The sequence below is a fragment of the Carcharodon carcharias genome, chromosome 9 (assembly GCF_017639515.1).
Source record: "Carcharodon carcharias isolate sCarCar2 chromosome 9, sCarCar2.pri, whole genome shotgun sequence".
Classification (NCBI taxonomy): domain Eukaryota; kingdom Metazoa; phylum Chordata; class Chondrichthyes; order Lamniformes; family Lamnidae; genus Carcharodon; species Carcharodon carcharias.
This window is the reverse complement of record NC_054475.1, coordinates 43,941,138-43,962,706: the sequence shown is the minus strand read 5'-3', so window position 1 is coordinate 43,962,706 and position 21,569 is coordinate 43,941,138. Positions and strand designations below refer to the sequence as shown.

Sequence of the window (21,569 nt, the reverse complement as noted above, 5' to 3'; positions counted from 1 at the left end):
TTTTTCTTTATCTTCCAGCATTGAACTTGAATTTGACTAAGAAAGTAACTACCTACACTATAACTTGTAATGCTTGTGTATATGAGAAAGTGGGTCATGAAGGTGCGAGAAGCACAGGTTTACCTTTTAAATGTTTTGGTATCTTTACCTCAATAAAAACTAACCTCTTTGTTTTAAACCTCAAGAAAGCCTGTCAGACTTATTTATTTGTAAAACAAAAACAGAATTACCTGGAAAAACTCAGCAGGTCTGGCAGCATCGGCGGAGAAGAAAAGAGTTGACGTTTCGAGTCCTCATGACCCTTCGACAGAACTTGAGTTCGAGTCCAGGAAAGAGTTGAAATATAAGCTGGTTTAAGGTGTGTGTGTGGGGGGCGGAGAGATAGAGAGACAGAGAGGTGGAGGGGGTTGGTGTGGTTGTAGCGACAAACAAGCAGTGATAGAAGCAGATCATCAAAAGATGTCAACAACAATAGTACAATAGAACACATAGGTGTTAAAGTTAAAGTTGGTGATATTATCTAAACGAATGTGCTAATTAAGAATGGATGGTAGGGCACTCAAGGTATAGCTCTAGTGGGTTTTTTTTTATTTTATATAATGGAAATAGGTGGGAAAAGGAAAATCTTTATAATTTATTGGGAAAAAAAAGAAGGGGGAAACAGAAAGGGGGTGGGGATGGGGGAGGGGACTCACGACCTAAAGTTGTTGAATTCAATATTCAGTCCGGAAGGCTGTAAAGTCCCTAGTCGGAAGATGAGGTGTTGTTCCTCCAGTTTGCGTTGGGCTTCACTGGAACAATGCAGCAAGCCAAGGACAGACATGTGGGCAAGAGAGCAGGGTGGAGTGTTAAAATGGCAAGCGACAGGGAGGTTTGGGTCATTCTTGCGGACAAACCTCCCTGTCGCTTGCCATTTTAACACTCCACCCTGCTCTCTTGCCCACATGTCTGTCCTTGGCTTGCTGCATTGTTCCAGTGAAGCCCAACGCAAACTGGAGGAACAACACCTCATCTTCCGACTAGGGACTTTAGAGCCTTCCGGACTGAATATTGAATTCAACAACTTTAGGTCGTGAGTCCCCTCCCCCATCCCCACCCCCTTTCTGTTTCCCCCTTCTTCTTTTTTTTCCCAATAAATTATAAAGATTTTCCTTTTCCCACCTATTTCCATTATATAAAATAAAAAAAAAAACCCACTAGAGCTATACCTTGAGTGCCCTACCATCCATTCTTAATTAGCACATTCGTTTAGATAATATCACCAACTTTAACTTTAACACCTATGTGTTCTATTGTACTATTGTTGTTGACATCTTTTGATGATCTGCTTCTATCACTGCTTGTTTGTCGCTACAACCACACCAACCCCCTCCACCTCTCTGTCTCTCTATCTCTCCGCCCCCCACACACACACCTTAAACCAGCTTATATTTCAACTCTTTCCTGGACTCGAACTCAAGTTCTGTCGAAGGGTCATGAGGACTCGAAACGTCAACTCTTTTCTTCTCCGCCGATGCTGCCAGACCTGCTGAGTTTTTCCAGGTAATTCTGTTTTTGTTTTGGATTTCCAGCATCCGCAGTTTTTTTGTTTTTATTTATTTGTAATCAGTATGTAAATAGTTAAACACAGGCATTGAATAAAATTCCTTCATCCTTCTAAATTCAACAAGAAAACCTATTACAGTCAGACTTGGGGTGGTATGATAGGGGAGTTATTTGTAAACCTCCTCACATGGCTGTAACAGCAGTTCTAAATGCATTATTGTAAATAGGAAAGATTATACTCTTTCCCAGTGGTTTTCCACTGCAACACAAAGTCACAAAATGGGAATAATCATTATAAAGGCATAAAAAATGATTGAGAACGCATTCTCAACTGAAGCCACATTGTTCAGAGGGGCTGCAGGACTGTCAGAGGAGTGAAGAGGCAACAGCTTCCCATGGTCTATCCAAGCATAAACTAATGAAAATATTCATGAAATCATTATGCCGCTGCTCTTGGGGACTGCCTCCTTAAATATCTCACTGCTTTCAGGAGCCTCCTAAAAAGCCTTTTCTTCAACTGTGTTTTCAGCCCTCCCCTAAATACTTTGTATCCCTATCCCATGGCACTATTTGACGAAGAGTATGGGTGCTTTCCCCTGACTATTTATCCCTCAATCAACATCAGTATAAACAGATTGTCAGGATATTTATCTCACTGCTGTTTGTGGGGTCTTGCTATGCATAAATTGGCTGCCATGTTTACCTCCATAACAACAGTGATTACACATCAACAAAAATGAACCAATTGGCTGTGAAGTACTTTGAGGTGTCCTGAGGTTGTAAAAGATACTGTATGAATCGAAGTTCTTTCTTTTAGCATTTCCCCACAAACCCATCATAACTGTAGTCTTAACGCAGACTAGTAAGAAATTTTCATCCACTATTATAAGGATAATTATGGTTGGTGGCACATAGATTGACTTATCTCCACCTACCACTCAAACAACGTTTATAATGAAAGGGGACCAACTCACCTTTGGTTTTATCGGCCTTTATTGGAAATCAGGATTCTCATTTTAGATTTATTCAGATGTAGTATTGCTCACTCCCTTAATTTGCTCTAACCATGATTTTGAAGAGATGCGTATTAATGAATGCAGCATAATTACGATATGATGAAGCATGAAGATAAAAGACAACAGAACAGCACACCTCACCTCACGCATGGCAAGCCTCAGGTTCTGAACCTAAGTGAACCAACTCTTCCCTTGTGTAATCTTGGCACCAAAAGAATGCAGAATACCACATGGCACCAGGCCAAAGTGATGCACAGAGCCAGCTTCCATTGAGATCCATACAATTGTGCCAATGATTCTAATGTGGAGGCATGTTTTTTATGCTATATTTTGGCTGTTCACTTTTAAGCCCTTTTTCTTGGGATGTGAGACATGTTGGCAAAGGTGCACTTGTTGCATTGAGAAAGTGGTGCTTGAACCACTGCAGTCCGTGTGGCGATGGTACTCAAACAATAGTTTCAGGGAGGGAGGTGCAGGTATCCTGTGTATCATAGATTGTACAGCGCACAAGTGATAGAGGAGATGGGTGTTGGGTCTCAATGCCATTGTTATAATTCCACTAGAACAGCTCCATTTGGGGAACAGGTAGCTTTGACACAGCTATCTTGGAAATGACTGTTGCTAATGATAATTTTATGAGTTTGGATGACATTCCTTTTAAAATAAATAGGTTAATATTAAAAAAAAGGAAAAAAGAAAGTTGCATAGATGTGAAAAGCATCTGTTGTGCAACCAACAGTTATTTCTCGGTTCAAAAATCAGAATGGTATAGTAAGAAACAATTTGAAAGAAGCCAAGAGACTAATACATTATTTTGTTGACAGTCTACTACTATGTACATGATCTAACATTATAGTGGTCTTCTGTGGTGTACAAAATGAATGCAGTGGTTATGTTACTCAACTGGTAATCCAGTGGCTTGAACAATATTGTGAGAATGTGAGTTCAAATCTCATGACAGCTTAATAATTTGATATCAGTGTTTCAAAAAAATTGGAAATGCCAGTAAAAGTCTTAGATTGCCTCTTTTCACAAATGATCTTTTGGGAAAGAAACCTACTTTACCCGGCCTGGCTTATTACACATCCCCCATTCCATTCCTAAATTAACATGGCTGATTCTTAACTGCTGTCTGAAGCAACCTAGCAAGCTGCTCGGTTGTATCTAGGACAACTAGGCAATAAATAACAATCTTGCCATGTACTGAGAATGAATCAAAAAAATTACAAAAAGTCGGCTCCAATATGTTGAGAAGTGTAGCAAATAAGATTTCCTATATTCAAATTTGGCTCCCCAGAATTTAAATCAGATACATGGTGTATACTATATCCACTTCTAAGTGGCTGTGATGTGGTCTAACCTAAACACAAGACTAAAAATAATGGTTTATCAATAATTCTGTTGGCAGGAAAGGTTATTTAACAGCAGGATATGAATTATTTCTTTCTTCCAACTCCCTAGTCTTGTCATACTAAATTAAAGCAATCAGCATAAATAGAAAATCAGATGTGTACACTTGAACCAGTGGAACAGAGCAGGAAAGAACAGAATCCCAGTGTGCTCTGTGGCCTATTGGGATGTAGAATCTTCACTGAAATATCATCAGGGATGAGCAAGATCCTAACCCACAATATAGTAAAATGTCAAACCCCTTTCTATTAAGCAGCAGGCAAACAGAAGCAGTATTGGGTTAGGGTTAGGCTTTTCTATGAGTTTCTTGTGCAATGTTAAAAAGCCAGGTTGGAGAGTTCATTATCAATGCTAATGAATGCATAATAAGGATACTTACACAGATGTGCATCATTTGCACTACCACGCAGGGTGCAGGAACTGAGTAGCAGGTTCCCATTGAAACAGTTGGAAGTTAAAAGAAAATTTAAATATATTAATGGCAGTAATGTTATTGGGTAGTTTTAGAGGAATTCATTTTCTTTTTGTTAAGCACCATTATGAAGATTCAGAAGTATATGGTGTTTGCCAAATGTGGCAAGAATGTGAGACAACTAAGATTGGTAAAAAGCTTATTTACCCACAGAGACTATAAGTGTTTCCTGTGGCTTTCTGCCTCCCTTAGGAGATTAACTGGATCAGCAGGCGTCCACAGCAATAGAAGTTTACCATACCACCTCAGAAGGTGTGTGTTTGATGGGGTGAATGGTCTGTCACTTCAAATGGCATAAAAGTTACAGCACAGAAATAGGCTCTTTGTGCCAACTGGTCTGCTCCACATATTCCTCTTACCCTACTCTTCTAATCCTGTCAATATATCCTTTCTCCCTCATGTACTATCTAGTTTTCCCTTAAATGTATCTATTCTATTTGGTTCAATTACTGCATGCGGTAACACGTTCCACATTCTAAACACAGTCTGGGTAAGAGGGCATGTATTCACAAACATGACAATCTGAAAACCTAGCAAAACTTACCAATGGTTTCAAAGCAGCTGACAACTCAAACAGCCCTGAATGTGGACCTATGACATGTAATTACAATGAAAGTGCAGTGGGACACAGACAACAGACATGTCATTACTTCAACTGCAAGTGCATTCAACATTCCATCGATTGTAAGACTGTGGCAAAAATCATGGAGATTATCCTTTGTTTCTTGTGAAGAAATTGCAGACTATTATGGGTATGTTCTGGTACTCTGTTCCCAAATCTGATAAATAGTTGTAAAAATAGTTCACACTGTGTCACAGGGATTTGGAGGGATTCCTCTCCTTTCCCTACCCTTTCATAGGAGCCACTTTTGTCATCCTACCTCCCAGCTGTACCATCTCAATGTACTCTGGAATTCTTCACTTGCCTCTCCCTGTAGCTCACGGAAGCACTCTTGTCTGATTCTTCCCTGTTTTTCTTTTTTCTCTTCTTTCCAATTATATTGATGCAGTTCAGGCCTCCAGGCACCCTGGCACTCCACTGTCCCTGAGTTACCCTTCAAAGCTGCTTTGGGTTTGTACATAATGCTGTTTTACTTAGTAGATCAAATGTTTTTGTTCACTCTGGAAGGACCTTTCACCTGCAGCATAGAGCAGATTCCAATCCTTTGGAGTACAGCAGCATCAAACATTTACAACATGGGGTTAGAGAGGGCGTCAGTTCTGATTAAGATCCACAAAAGCAGACAATTGTATACAGGTAAAACTTGGACCAGGGGCTTGTATGTTACGATGTTTCCCTCATTGCATGAAAATTATCTTCAGAAATGAAAATGGCTGGATAAGGCAAGAAAAAAAGAATCCTGATTCCAACTTTGGCATTTTGCATTATAATTACAAATGAGGTGATTATCTACCATGTCATCCTTAACAAATTTGACTCTACAGCAGAAGGATTCTCAAGTAAAGATTACATCTAAATATGTGTCTTTGTACTTTGTACAGGATTCAGAACTGAATTGATTGCAATTATTTTTCTTCTTGAAGCTAGATTTGGACTCCTCACAATGGATCTGTATTGGCTCAGTTTGGTCCATTACAAATTATTGTTTTTACACACAGTAATCACCTGTATTAAACAAAATATATTCTTATACAATGAATGAAGGGTGAACTCCTAACTTTGGTGAGGGCTTAAAGCCACCTGCCATATGCTCCAAAAAAATGTCCTTTCCGTTGACATCAACTGTTTTGTGCACCTGTCCAAGCTAAACATTCTGCCCATGGTAACTAAACAACTTAGACTGAGGAATGGCCATTTGGGCAAGGGAACATTTCATCACAGCACTCAATGAATCCTGAAATACAAAGCTCGGATCTAGAGTCTTTAACACTCATATCAACAACTGGCTATTTCAAGAAACAGTGTACGTTAAGGTTTAAAAGCAAAAGTCAATTGTGCTAGCAGTTGACATCCCATGATTGCCAGTCTGTTCATTTTAAGTACTCATTGCTTTCTGCCAAAAACACTTCACAGTGATTAATTACACTGCTGCCATTACTGAATGAGCATCTAGGGGTGAGAATCAGCCTGTGGCCGAACACTTGGACAGGAGTGGAAATATGTGTCCACTCCCGGAGTTAGAAGTGAAGGTTTGCTGTGAAAATCTCACTCTGTTGAATCCAGAAGGTTGCACATATTCTTTTCAGCAACCTGGTGTGCATTGCCTTCCAGTTGATCTCTTCTGGGCTGAACAAACCTTTGTGATGAAGTCACACATGGTTCTTTCAAAAATAGTTTTGAACTACATTACTTTGTCACTTTGTAAAATTATCATTCTGTCCAAATTCGACCTATGAACTGATGTAAATGAAGCGTGCCCAGATTTAGCCTAATCCATGATTAGCACAAGCAATAGAATTCTGTAATCATAACCCAGTTTAAGAGATTATTTGGTGCTGTGTTTTAGCAAAACACACACACACACACACACACACACACACACACACACACACACACACACACACACACACACACACACACACACAACAGGGATACCAAGAGATTATACATGATAAACTGCAATGTACTTAAAGTTGGAAAGAGCAACATCTGTGCCTCTCGTTACAATTAGCTGCATCAAGCCTGTAGAACCATATCCCTGTTCCAATGTACCTCGTGGGGTCAGCCATGTGTTTTACTCACACTGTAATAGCACAACAAATACAGTATTTAATGCTGTCAGCATCATCTTCGCTTGTTCAGCAGCTGGATGAATCAGACCATTTTCAATTTGTGGGTTCACTTTAAGTCAGCTACAGCTCATCAACCGCTCCATTGGGAAGGCCTGCCCAAAACATTGACAGGAAATTTTAATCTCACCCACAAACAATAAGTTAAACACTGAAGGCAAAAGAATTTACAGACATAAGGAATAGTTGAATGTACTATAATCAACTCTCAAAATGAATACTGTGCCTGTAATTATTAAAATTTTCCATTTTGACTGTACACCAGATTTCTCGTGACATTGTCACAGTGAGAAGGGCATTCTGCTTTATAACAAGTGTGACCAAAGGAGTGTTACAGTAAGTAATATGTCATTTACAGAAAGTGTATGTTTTATTCAAGACTTTTGGTGAAATATAAATAGATGTAATTATGTTTCAGAGTCAATCAGAAACAGAACAAAATTAAACTGAAGGCAAGGCAATTGCCTATTAATACTGATCATTTATCTACTTGACTCAAATCAGGAATGTGATGGAGTATTTACTGTTTGTTGGCTAGGTATAGCTTCAACAATACTCAAGAATTGCAACACAATCCAGGATAAAACAATTTGCTTCATTGCTGCTTTAGCCACCATCTCCAGCATCAATGGTACACTGTGATTGCAGCAGACACTATTTACAGTGGCAACTCACCAAGATTATTTCAACAACACCTCCTCCCTTGATCACTAAGAAGCAGGCATATCATGGGAACATCATCATCATCTCCAAGTCACACACCCTCCTGATTGTTCTTTTGCCAATCCCTAATTGTGCTGAGAGGAGGTCTTGTGGTACAACGGTAGCATCCCTGGGTTCAAGTGCCTGGATTTAATGGCCATGGAAGGTGCTTTCCTAACTTAACCAAACAGAATGAGTATCAACTCGTAAATCCTTCCAACACATCCAAAGCATACCGATAGCAGGTGGTATGAACGGGAGAGATTCCTGGTCAGCCATGTGATGGAGAGAAATTGGAGCCTCTACCATCACTATCCACTGCTCCAGCCTACAGCATGCATGTAAAATTATATGTTGCCACAGCAACTCAGGTTCCTTGGGAGGATGGGTTGACTGGATGGCTGGTGTGGATCAAATTAATGTCAATTGCATTGGGTTTGATTCCTGCTTCAGCTGGGGTGGATTCGGGGCCTGCTTCCTTGCCCCAGCCATGGTAGAGGTATGGTGCTGTTGGTTGGACTTGCCTTCAGGCAGAGAACTCAAGAAGCAGAATTGTGCTTTGGAGGTGGTGCTGGCCTTCTCCTTGAACTGTAGAAAGTTTAATGATAAGGCTGTTACAATATTGTTGTGTAAGCAGTTCCGGGATTTTGGCCCAATGACGACTAAGGAATGGTGATGTATGTCCAGAAAATAATGATATATGTGTGTGATTTGGTAGTGTTAGTTTGCATCTGCAAACTCTATCCTTTTAAGTGATGGAGACTGTGTTTTTGGGAGGTGCTATCAAAGAAGCCTTGTGGAATTGCACCTTGTAGATACGTGCACTGTGGGTGGAGGAAGTGAAGATTTAGGGTAGGGGATGAGGTAGCGAACAAGTGATATGCTTTGTCTTGGACAGCATCAAGCTCCTTGAGGGTTGTTGCAGCTACGCCCATCCAGGCAAATGTGAGTATTCCATCACACTCTTGACATGTGTCTTGCAGGTGGTGAAAAGCTTTAAGGATCCAGGAGGTGAACCACGCACCATAGAATACCCAGCTTCTGACCTGCTCGAGGAACCACCAGGCAGCATTTATGTGGCTGTTGCTGTTGAATTTCTGGTCAATGGTGACTCCCAATATGTTACTGGTTGGGTACTCAGTGATGGTAATGCAATTGCATGGAGGTGCTAAAGGCTGTCTTGTTGGAGATGGACATTGTCCGATGCTTATGTGGGACGAATGGTACTTGCCACTTATCAGCCCAAGCCTGGATGTTGTTCAAGTCTTACTGCATGCAGGTAAGGGTCGCTTCACAATATGAGGAATTATGGATCCAGTCATTGCCAGGGTATCTCCTAAATTAACTTATCTTTCCAAAAATGCAGCTTTGGAGTTGCTGAAGAATCTATTCCTGGTTCCTTCCTCTTTCTCATCTAAATACTGCGCTTTGGCAGCATCATCCTAAGATACAACATCACTGAACTAATGTAACCCATTTCTATGTTACCACCAATTCTTCATTGTTTCTGTGTTGACATGCTGCCTCTCCAATGCTGAACCTTAAATGAGACAATTATACACAGAAAGGCCAAAGCCAGTGTCTTCAGCCCCCTGCCACAAACTCCATTCCCTAGCCACTAGTTTCAACCTCCTGCCCGGCCACTCTGTATATTTGCTTGTCTCTGTCTATGCAACAGCCCATCTGCTGATGAAATCTTCATCCATACTTTGGTTACTTCCAGACTCAACAATCTCAATGCTCCGCTGGCTGGCCGCCCATCTTCCAACTTCTGCTGCCTGTATCAAATCCGATTCAGCCATCACCCATGTGCTCACTGACCTACATTGGCTCCTGGCCCACCAACATCTTGATTTTAAAATTCTCTTCCAAGTTTTCAAACACTCCAAGGTCTCATCCTGTTCATCTATGTAACTTCCTGCAGCCTTACAACCTTATCCAATTCTGACCTCTTCCACGTCCCTGATTGTTTATAACTAGTGGCTGTGTCTTCAGCTGCCAAAGCCATAAGCTTTCTGCCTGAAGCCTCGTAACCTCCCTCCCTTCCTTTAAGACTTTATCTACATCTTTGACCAACATTTGATCTCCTGTCCTAATGTCTCCTTCTTTGGCCTGGTGTCAATCTTGTCTGATTTTTCACCTGTGAAGCACCTTTTCTTTAATTCATTCATGGAATGTGGGCGTCACTCATTTATTGCTCATCCCTGATAGCCCTTGAGAAGGTGAGCTGCCTTCTTGAACTGTTGCAGTCCATGTTGTTTAGGTACACCCACAGTGCTGTTAGGGAGGGAGTTCCAAGATTTTTACTCAATGACAGTGAAGGAAGGGTGATATATTTCCAAAGCAGGATGGTGAGTGGCTTGGAGGAGAACTTCCAGGCACTCATGTCCCCATGTGTCTACTACCCTTGTCCTTCTAGATGGTGGTGGCCATGGGTTTGGAAGGTGCTGCCTAAGGAGCCTTGGTGAGTGCATCTTGTAGATGGTACACACTGCTGCAATTGTGTGTTGATGGTGGAGGGAGTGAATGTTTGTGGATGGGGTGCTAATCAAGTGCTTTATCCTGGATGGTGTCAAGCTTCTTGAGTGTTGTGGGAGCTGCACTCATCCAGGCAAGGATATTCCATCATACTCCTGACTTGTGTCTTGTAGATGGTGGGCAGGCACTGGGGAGTCAGGATGTGAGTTACTCGCCACAGGATTCCTAGCCTCTGACTTGCTCTTGTAGCCACTGTATTGAAATGGCTAATCCAGTTCAGTTTCTGGCCAATGGTAACCTCAAGGATGTTCATAGTGGGCGATTCAATGATTGTAATGCCATTGAACATCAAGGGGCGATGGTTAGATTCTCTCCTGTTGGAGATGGTCATTGCCTGACACTTGAATGGTGCAAACGTTACTTGCCACATGTCAGCCCAAGCCTGGATATCGTCCAGGTCTTGCTACGTTTGGACATGGACTGTTTCAGTATCTGAGGAGTCATGAATAGTGCTGAACATCGTTCGCTGATGATTGTGATGATTGCACATCCCCGTTTCTGACCTTATGATGGAAGGAAGGTCATTGATGAAGCAGCTGAAGATGGTTGGGCCTAGGACAATACCCTGAGGAACACCTGCAGTGATGTCCTGGAACTGAGGTGGTTGACCTCTAACAACTACAATCATTTCCCTTTGTCTTCCTTTGGATATTTTATTTAGGTGAAAGCACTATTTAAATGCATGTTATTGTTATTGGTATCAAATGGTGTTTATTGATTAATGGTTTACAGATCAATACATGAATGAAGGTCCCTTCCAACCACAATGGATTGTTAATAGCTGATCGTTATATATTTGGTACTGGTACTAGGGTGATGGCATAGTGGTACTGTTGCTGGACTAGTAATCCAGAGACCCAGGGTAATGCTCTGGGGACCCAGGTTCGAATCCTGCCATGGCCTATGGTGGAATTTGAATTCAATAAAAAATCTGGACAATGAAGCCATTGTTGATTGTTGTAAAAACCCATCTGATTCACTAATGCCCTTTAGGGAAATCTGTTGGCCTACATGTGCCTCCAGACCCACAGCAATGTGGTTGACTCTTAAATGCCCTCTGAAATGGCCTAGTAAGCCACTCAGTTGAAACAAACCACTACAAAGAAACAAAAAAGGAATGAAACCACACGGACCACCCAGCATCGACCTAGGCACCGGAAATGACAACAGCAATTGCAGCCCTTTGACCCTGCAAAGTCCTCCTCACTAACATCAAGTGCCAAAATTGGGAGAGCTTTCTCACAGACTAGTCAAGCAACAGTTTGACAAAGCCATCCTCACAGAATCAGATCTTACAGATAATGTCCCAGGGACCACCAGCACCATCCCTGAATATCTCCTGTCCCACCGGCAGGACAGACCCAGCAGAGGTGGCAATGGCACAGTGGTATACAGTCGGGAGGGAGTTGCCCTGGAAGTCCTCAACATTGACTCCAGATCCCATGAAGTCTCGTGGCATCAGGTCAAACATGGGCAAGGAAACCTTCTGCTGATTGTCATGGACTGCCCTCCCTCAGCTGATGAACTCCTCCATGTTGAACACCATTTGGAGGAAGCACTGAGGGTGGCAAGGGCACAGAATGTACTCTGGTTGGGGGACTTCAATATCCATCACCCAGAGTGGCTCGGTAGCACCACTACTGGCTGAGTCCTAAATGACATAGCTGCTAGACTGGGTCTGCGGCAGATGGTGAGGGGAAAAACATACTTGACCTCATCCTCACCAACCTGCCTGCCGCAGATGCATCTGTCCTTGACAGTATTGGTAGGAGTGACCACTGCACAGGCATTGTGGAGACAACATCCTGCCTTCACATTGAGGACACCCTCCATTGTGTTGTGTGGCACTACCAACATCCTAACTGGGATAGATTTTGAACAGATCTAGCAACTCAAGACCGGGCATCCATGAGGCACTGTGGGCCATCAGCAGCAACAGAATTGTACTCAAACACAATCTGTAACCTCATGGCCCGGCATATTCCCCACCCTACCATTACCATCAAGCCAGAGGATCAACTCTGGTTCACTGAAGAGTGCAGGAGAGCATGCCAGGAGCAGCAACAGGCATACCTAAAAATAGGTGTCAGCCTGATGAAGTATTCCTGATAAAACAGGACTACTTGTGTGCCAAACAGCATAAGCAGCAATGTATAGACAGAGCTAAGCCATCCCACAACCAACGGATCAGATCTAAGCTCTGCAGTCCTGCCACACCCAGTCATGAATGGCGTTGGATAATTAAACAACTCACTGGAGGAAGTGGCTCCACAAATATCCCCATCCTCAATGATGGAGGAGCACAGCACATCAGTGCAAAAGATAAGGCTGTAGCATTCACAACAATCTTCAGCCAGAAGTGCCAAGTGGATGATCCATCTCGGCCTCCTCCGGAGGTCCCCAGCATCACAGATGCCAGTCTTCAGCTAATTCGATTCACTCCACATGATATCAAGAAATGGCTGAAGGCACTGAATACTGCAAAGGCTATGGGCCCTGACAATATTCCGGCAATAATACTGAAGGCTTGTGCTCCAGAACTTGCCGTGCCCCTAGTCAAGCTGTTCCAGTACAGCTACAACACTGGCATCTACCTGGCTTTGTGGAAAATTGCCCAGGTATGTCCTGTACACAAAACGCAGGATAAATCCAACCTGGTCAATTACTGCCCCATCAATCTACTCTCAATCATCAGTGAAGTAATGGAAGGGGTCATCAAGAGTGCTATCAAGAGGTACTTGCTTAGCAATAACCTGCTCACTGACGCCCAGTTTGGGTTCTGCCAGGGCCACTCAGCTCCTGATCTCATTACAGCCTTGGTTCAAACATGGACAAAAGAACTGACCTCTCGAGGTGAGGTGAGAGTGACTGCCTTGACATCAAGGCAGCATTTGATGAAGTGTGGCATCAAGGAGCCCCAGCAAAACTGGATTCAATGCAAATCAGGGGGAAAGCTCTCTGATGGTTGGATTCATACCTAGCACAAAGGAAGATGATTGTAGTTGTTGGAGGTCAGTCACCTCAGCTCTAGGACATCACTGCAGGTGTTCCTCAGGGTAGTGTCCTAGGCCAATCATCTTCAGCTGCTTCATCAATGACCTTCCTTCCAGCATAATGTCAGAAGTGGGAATGTTCGCTGATGATTGCACAATGTTCAGCACCATCCGCGACTCCTCAGATACTGAAGCAGTCCATGTCCAAATGCAGAAAGACCTGGACAATATCCAGGCTTGAGCTGACAAGTGGCAAGTAACGTTCATGCCACACAAGTGTCAGGCAATGACCATCTCCAACAAGACAGAATCCAACCATCACCCCTTGATGTTCAATGGCATTACCATCACTGAATCCCCCACTATCAACATCCTGGGGGTTACCATTGACCAGAAACTGAACTGGACTAGCCATGTAAATACTGTGGCTACAAGAGCAGGTCAGAGGCTAGGAATTGTACAACGAGTAACTCACCTCCTGACTCCTCAAAGCCTGTCCACCATCTACAAGACACAAGTTAGGTATGTGATGGAATACTCCCCACTTGCCTGGATGAGTGCAGCTCCTAAAACACTCAAGAAGCTTGACACCGTCCAGGACAAAGTAGCCTGCTTGATTGGCACCACATCCAAAAACATTCACTCCCTCCACCACTGATGCACAGTAGCAGCAGTGCATACCATCTACAATGTGTACTGCAGGAATTCACCAAGGCTCCTTCGACAGCACCTTCCAAACTCAAGACCACTACCACCTAGAAAGACAAGGGCAGCAGATAAATGGGAACACCACCACCTATAAGTTCCCCTTCAAATCACTCACTATCCTGGCTTGGAAATATATCTTTGTTCCTTCACTGTCACTGGGTCAAAATCCTGGAACTCCCTTCCTAACAGCATTGTGGGTGTGCCTACACCACATGGACTGCAGCGGTTCAAGAAAGCAACTCACCACCACCTTCTTAAGGGCAACTTAGATAGGCAATAAATGCTGGCCCAGCCAGCGAAGCCCACATCCTGTGAATGAACAAAAAAAAAACTGGTGCCTGCTTGACTCAGTTTTTGCTTTATACTATACTGTGGTTAGCAAAATCATCCCCACTATTAAGAACTATTTTATGCACTTTCACACTTAATTCACAGCTGTAATGAATGAACTGATTTCCTAAATTAGGTTCTAAATTACAATCTAGAACAATCACATTGAAAAGAATGGAAGAAAATTGGCCAAGCATAACCATATCTTCTTCAATAATTAGTCAAAATCTCATTAACACTAGAACTAGGAAAACCAAATTGTCAGCATTTCTCAAAGGCAAATATTAGGAATAGTTCCCCCTCATGTACTACTTGAGTTGTCATTACAGTCCTGAATATAGCAAGTTGCCCCAGTCAATGTACTTACAGCTTTTGGATGACAAGCAGTCCTGACAATCAACATAGCTATTAGACTATGTTACAGTGAATTGAATGCAACCATAATCCAGTACAGCAATTTATAATAACACTGCCTTCAGCTGGTAAAAGTCAGTATAATCCTGTGCTGCTACAATACATAAAGATTCTGAAGCTGCCAAAGGAAGCCCTTCAGATGTGTTAAAACTTCCACTGAAAAGAAATTCATGAAATGTTATAATTCTACCTGGAGAAGAAAGAATAATTTAAACATGAAAATATTCTGTCCCTTAAGACTGGAGAAAAAAATTAAATTATTTTTTTATATTCATTTAATTTGTTTTTAGTTGTAATAACTACAGTAAATATTCTAACTACAGCTTTCTTTAACATTTCAAGAATTGGAATTAAAGCCTGTGCATCACAGAAAGTGAGTTTGATACTGAGATGTTATTTCTACGGAGTTATAAGTAATATTTTTCGATTCTGTGATGACTCAGTTGGAAAAAGAAAAATGTAACTGAACTATACAGATCAGAAGGTCTGAGGTTCAACTCCTTGTCTGTGCTGATCAGAACTGGGATGGCTATACGGGCACTACAATTAATCAAATGAGTGGCAAGAATCAGCCAAGATTCTTGCTATTGATTGCAGTGGGGCCAAAGCTAGTCCAAGTAGCTAGTTTGGGCAGGATTGGTGCAGGCTCCCATATCCCCCACTGCCAGCACTAGCTAGCTGGGCTCATATATAATGATAAAATGAATGGCCATTTGGTTGTGGTTCAGGAGACCCCAGTGGAATCTTTCTCCAGCTGGAGTCCAATGCCTTTGGGAGGAGGAGGAGGAGGGCACTGACAGAGGAAAAACAATGCTTTCAAGCATATTAAGGATTCTGCTATACCTTAACTCAACAGAATTTCAATTAAAAATAGTCTGTAATGGATGAGTCCTGCTTTGCAGACAGCACCAGGATGTCCCCTGACCTAAACATTTGAGGACTGAAACATATGTTTACTAAAAAGCTATTGCATATGCCAAATGACTCATTTTTTCCTCTAAGATTGTTAATGTTAAAATGTTAAAAATAGATGGCTGCATGGTGTTCAATCCCGTCAGTGACAAGGTCTGTTTCAGGGGAAGGTATACAATAAATCAATGAGTTTACTTAATGCAGCAACTGCAGGCTCACTATGGAATATTTCTATTATGATGCCACTATCACTGAAAACTTCAACATGTTTCCACGAACAAAAATTGTTGCTTTGTGTTTTTTTTAGGAAAAGGATGCCTGAAGATCGCTACCATTAAACTGAATCCAATGATAAGAGTTACCGAGTCCATGCCTAGTTATCCGGAAGGCAACAGTCATTTTACATTTCAGTCCATTTCTAACTCGATGCGACAAAGTGATAACTTTCAATCATACTGCAATGCTCAAGTGGCAAATAAAACAAAGCCCCTATTTCCCACGGCCATAGCTCTTACCATTAAAAACTGCAGCAGCATCACTGCACCAAACAGCACAAATTACAGTTTTTAAAAAATATATTGTTAACGCATTTCTATGAGTTAAGGGTCTGATAGCTGGGCTAGTTATCTGACTTCTCCCACCCTGTCAAAAACTGAACGAGTACTAAATGTATCCTGGCAATTGTTTTTTTCCGCCCATAAACGCATCCTGATGGTGGAATTCTGTGGATGTTTAGCCTTTGACGGCTGAGATGGAAACTTAAGTTGGCAACCAGACAAGTTCCCATGTTCCCAATAAACCTGACAGAGGAGCTGCACTTTTATTGGATTCAGGTTCGACCAAGCCTGCCCGAGTTCAGATCAGGTTTCATTTTATCGTTTACTTCGGAGGGTCCTCACATTTCACAGATACTAAATATGCAGCAACAGCCAAAAAGCTGGGGAACAGCTGGCTTTTCGCGTGTGTGAAAATGTTATTAAGAGAAAAACTACAGCTCCTGTGGAAATGAAAGAAAGAGGATTTCAGCACTGAAGCAGTTAAACTTCGCTGAAAATAATCTTACCTTTGCTGTGCACATTTCCAATTTCTTATCTTGCGCCTTTCCCGTGAGGTTTATAAATCCTAGTCCAGAGATTGAAGGGAGCACAGTGCTGTTAGTGTGCCCACATAACATCATAACAGCCTGATATTTTTCCATGCGTTTTTGTGTGTGATGTTATGTCCCTTCCACATGCCAAGTCACGTTAACGTCGATGGGGGTGGAGTGGGGGTGTGGAAGTCACAAACCTTTGCAGCAACAGCAGCCCTGGAAAGCAATCGCCGCCGATAACTGCTCGCCAGCCTGAGAGGGAGCGTCTCCCGAGAGCCCACAGAGGAATCTTCACCATCTGCATCTATTTGTAGCGCGGGTTACCTGCGTTTTCCCGGGGCCTTTCACTATGTCATGTAAATTAGAAAACACTGAGCAGCTTGTTAGTGGTGCCCATCTGTTAACTTAGCCGTTTGCCTGCTGATCTCTTTAACCACAGACAGACACTGTAGGATTGTTGCCAGAAACGCAGCCGGATCAGTTCAACCAAGACGTGTATTGCAATTCTTCAGCCTAGGGGATTATCTGGTATAGGGAGGGATAGCTATATAGAGATATGGTAATAAGCATTCACATTTCTATAGCCCCAGCAATACACTCCAAACACGCACGTCAGAATCGTGGGCTTTGTTAAAAACTAATTCTGGTTTTCTGTACAGCCTCCTCCACACACTGAAACTAACCATAAATCAAATAACCAGATCTCCCATGATAATATGGCTCATAGTTCCTTAATAGTTCCTGTGAGAAAGCCAAGTTAACACAAATAGATAAATCCATGTTTTGCAAGCCAAAAAAAAAAGCTTCACGCAGCGCCAGCTTTGAACAGAATTTTAATCCCTTTGCAGAAATATATTGGACATTCTTTTTACACAGAATGCTGCTACAATGCAGTGTGGGAAGAGTTGGTCTATATTTATCTAAAGTGAAAGTTTTGCATTTTGCATTTGTTTGCCACATTCAACTCCTACAGTCACACTTACATTGTCACATCTGAATTTATTGCCTCAAGCTAAATTGCAGTAAATGAAAATTGAAATATGTAGAGGAGGAGAAAATAAAAGGAGGGAAAAGGACTGGAAAACTGGTAAGGAGCGACATAAAGACAAGCAGTCCTTAATCACTACCAATTAAACAAAGGTAGAAGGGGGATCAATCGCAATATTTGGAAAACAATTGTCAAGATGATATCTAATTGTCAAAGCTCTACTTGTCCCCCAACCCCTCACCCCTTAAACCAGCTTATATTTCACCTCTTCTATTTTCACTTAGTTCTGTTGAAGAATCAAGCGGACTCGAAACGTTCACTGTGTGCCTCTCCGCAGATGCTGCCAGACCTGCTGAGTTTTTCCAGGTATTTTTATTTTTATCAAGATGATGTGATGTGTGCATGTGGAATATTAATCTTTAATTTCACTGGCTGGTCAGACGTAGCTTGAACTTCTTTCAAAGGACTTTAGCCAAATAAAGACACTGGCTTTAAGATGGCTGCAGAATCACCTGACCTACAAATTGACCAAGTTTGGAAGCTTCTGAATGTGGATTTTCCAGGACACATGGCTACAGGCAGTTCTCCCTGCCATTGTCTGCACTCTGTAAAAAACATAAGGACAAAAGGCCACTAGACTTCCTGACCCTAGAAACGACCAGGAACAATAAGGGACTAACAAAACTCATTATGCAAGGAGGGTGCTAAGGGCTCTTATCTGTTTCAATGGCATCTTTATAGCACTAACCATGGGAGATTGAAACTTTTTCATTAACATGGATCACCCGCCATTGTATACCAATAGCATATATCACATGACCAAAACCCCCTTGTAAAAAAAGCTGTAATTATAAACATGTCTATTGGTTACTGTAACAGACAGAAGAAAAAGTCTGCAGAATGGACCAGTAACACCAACTCTCTCCCTGCAATTCTCAAGTTCAAGATCCTATCTCTGTTACATTTTGGAATCCATCACAGAGATAGAGGATTACAATCAAAAGGAACCTCAGGTGCCATAGCATCTACTTTTGAAAAAGACAGATTACAGTTTAAAAGAGATTGGGCAGAATCACCTCAGATTTGCACTAAGTGCAGAAGCAGGTGGGTAAAACAACGTGATGGCGGGTTTTCATGCCATATTGTCCCAAACCCACTGCATTACTCATGCAATCCCAGGAAATACACCATTTCCATGGTGGGCAGGCTCTCATGCGCCTACCACGCCATCACCCAGCCGCTTCATCACACCGGGCACCATTTTTAAAGCCCAGCCACGCGCACACTTCTCAGTGCTTCCAGTCCAAGACTGCTGTAGGGAAGATGTCCACGAAAGGCAAAAATACTGAAGACTCTAAGTTTAGCAATGCGTCACTGGAATGCCTTTTGGATGCTGTGAAGGCCCGCTGCGATGTCCTCTATCCCCGCACGGGCTGCAGGATGGGCAGTGGTGTAACCAACCAGGCTTGGGAGCCGGTGGCAGCTGTGTTCAGCGCCAATGCCCTTCAAAAGAGGATGGCCACCCAGTGCTGCAAGAGGATGAATGATCTCCTCCATTCTGCCAGGGTAAGTCACTCTTCTCACATTCTCAACTCACCCCCTCACAAATCCATCACACATCCACAAGACCCTCACTCCCTGCCAGTTCAAGGGACATCACCATTCACTGTCTCACACGCACCTTCATTGTCCTCATCCTGTTCATGGAACCACTCACCACCCACACATGCCAGGCATACTTATCATGTGGCCTGGCAGGCATCCTGCTTACACTCTCTCCATCTCTATTCATGCAGGACAAGCTGGCACACAACAACAGGGAGAGGTCAAAGACAAGTGGTGGTGTGCCTGAAATCAAGGTTTTCGTGGACTTTGAAAACAGAGCTATCCAGCCAGCCAACGACGATTTGGACCAGTCCTGTGCTGATGTTGAGGTCAGCGGTGGTCTACCAAGTGAGGGTCCAGTAGTGCAACATCCAGTCAACAATGCTGTGAGTGATGTGTCCTGTTTCACAGACCACTGCTATGCACTAATTATCTCCCCTTGCTTCCACAGGCACATCTGGGAAGCAGTTGACAGAGTCCATGACCCAGAGCCTTCAATCAAGTCCCGAAGAAACCTCTGAAGAGGAATCTGGAGGCACCATCCCTGAGGTCCTGTCACAGCACTCACCCATACCCTCCACCAATGCAGAGACACACACCTCGGTGCAACCTAGCTTTAGAATAGCCTCAGGATCACAATCTGGTGAGCACATCATACTTTCTGATCCACAGTAGGTGGCAGCAGGGACTTCCCAGGTTCCCAGCACTCCGAGGACTACTGGAGGTCAGAAATATGCTGAGTCTGAGTCAGATGATGAACCTCTGAACTCGGTCATGTCACAGTTGCTGCAGCTGCAACGGCAAGCTCGGGAACATCAGGAAGGGATGTCTGCTGCACTCCTCAGATTGCAAGGAACAATGAAAGAGTCTGTCTGCCTTCAGGCACCAAGGTCAATACTGATAGGATGACAGCCGCCATGGAGACCTTGCTCCAGGACGTCACTCCTGCACTGCTGCGCAGGCTTAACTCCATCACTGATGCCATAGTTGGCCTCCAACAGTGTGTACGAGAGAGGGGTATGGGGCAGCCAGTTACTCCAGCTACCTCTTCTCCTCTAGGAGTCAGACTGGGACCCTTGGGCACACATAGGGAGGAGGATCAATAGGTGTCCCCCCGGGGGCCATCCATCCATGAGTGTCTGGCTCATCCGAATCCAGTCTTCCTGTGACCTCAGCAGCTCCTGCTCCACAGGCTGAGGAGGGTGCCACTGCCACACAGCAGGACCCCAAAAGCAGGCCGGGGCCCACCAGATTTCGGCCCTCCAGAGTACGCCTGCCAAAGTCATCACATAGGGCATCACAGTCAGCAGGTTGCCTCCACCTCTGCTGTGGATGTCTGGGGAGCACCAAGATCTATCGGCAGGGTTAGGAAAGTTAAGAAGATATGGTTGCACAGCACGGGCACGAGTGTTAATCACTTGTACATACTGTTCACTATTGTCAATAAACTCTCAAGAATGTCTCCCTGCCTATGGCTCCTTGTTCTGATGAGCAGTGCTCATGCCATTCAGATGTGAAACCTTTCTGTACAAGATAAAGGCAGGTGTCTCAGTCCAGGGCCATTTCCCTGTGCTTTGTGCAACCTTCAGACCAAAGTGATGATCCTTCCACTCCCTGGAAACATTACTGATGCCTGCACCTTGATGGTGCTGGTTATTGCTGCCCGAATGTAGTTGGCAGATGTCACAGAGTTCTCTCATTCTCCCTGTGTGCTCTCAGCACCTTTAAGGTGGGGCTGGCCCCCATCTCTTCATCACCTGTGACCAGTGACACTGCGCTCCTGAAGGGCTCAGGTGCTGAAGGTGGACAAAGGATCAAATACTTCTAAAGCTTCATGGCTGCATCTTCACGATATGACAATGATCATGGAGCGCAAACGAGCTGCCCTTGGCCAGACAAGAGTCAGACATTCACAGAGGCCATGTGAAGATCTATGGAGTGTCCTCACTGCATGTTGTCATCATCCTCCTGCAATCGAGTGACTATTAGGGCCTCCCCTGCATCTCCATGACAGGAGCATTCTCACAGAGGGTATTCGCGCTGCCATAAGCCAGACTGGAGTCAAACATCCACAGGTACAATGTGAGGATCTATG

General features: G+C 43.3%; 1 protein-coding gene across 1 annotated transcript in view; it reads right to left on the bottom strand.

Moving 5' to 3' along the window:
* The window catches only part of LOC121282344 (alpha-1,3-mannosyl-glycoprotein 4-beta-N-acetylglucosaminyltransferase C-like), a 146,094-nt gene extending 129,095 nt beyond the window's left edge, over positions 1-16,999 (bottom strand). The window contains exon 1 of the mRNA XM_041196046.1: positions 16,855-16,999. The gene's annotated coding sequence lies outside the window, so the exon portion shown is untranslated. The remainder of the gene's footprint in view (positions 1-16,854) is intronic.
* Between the last annotated feature and the right edge of the window lie 4,570 nt (positions 17,000-21,569).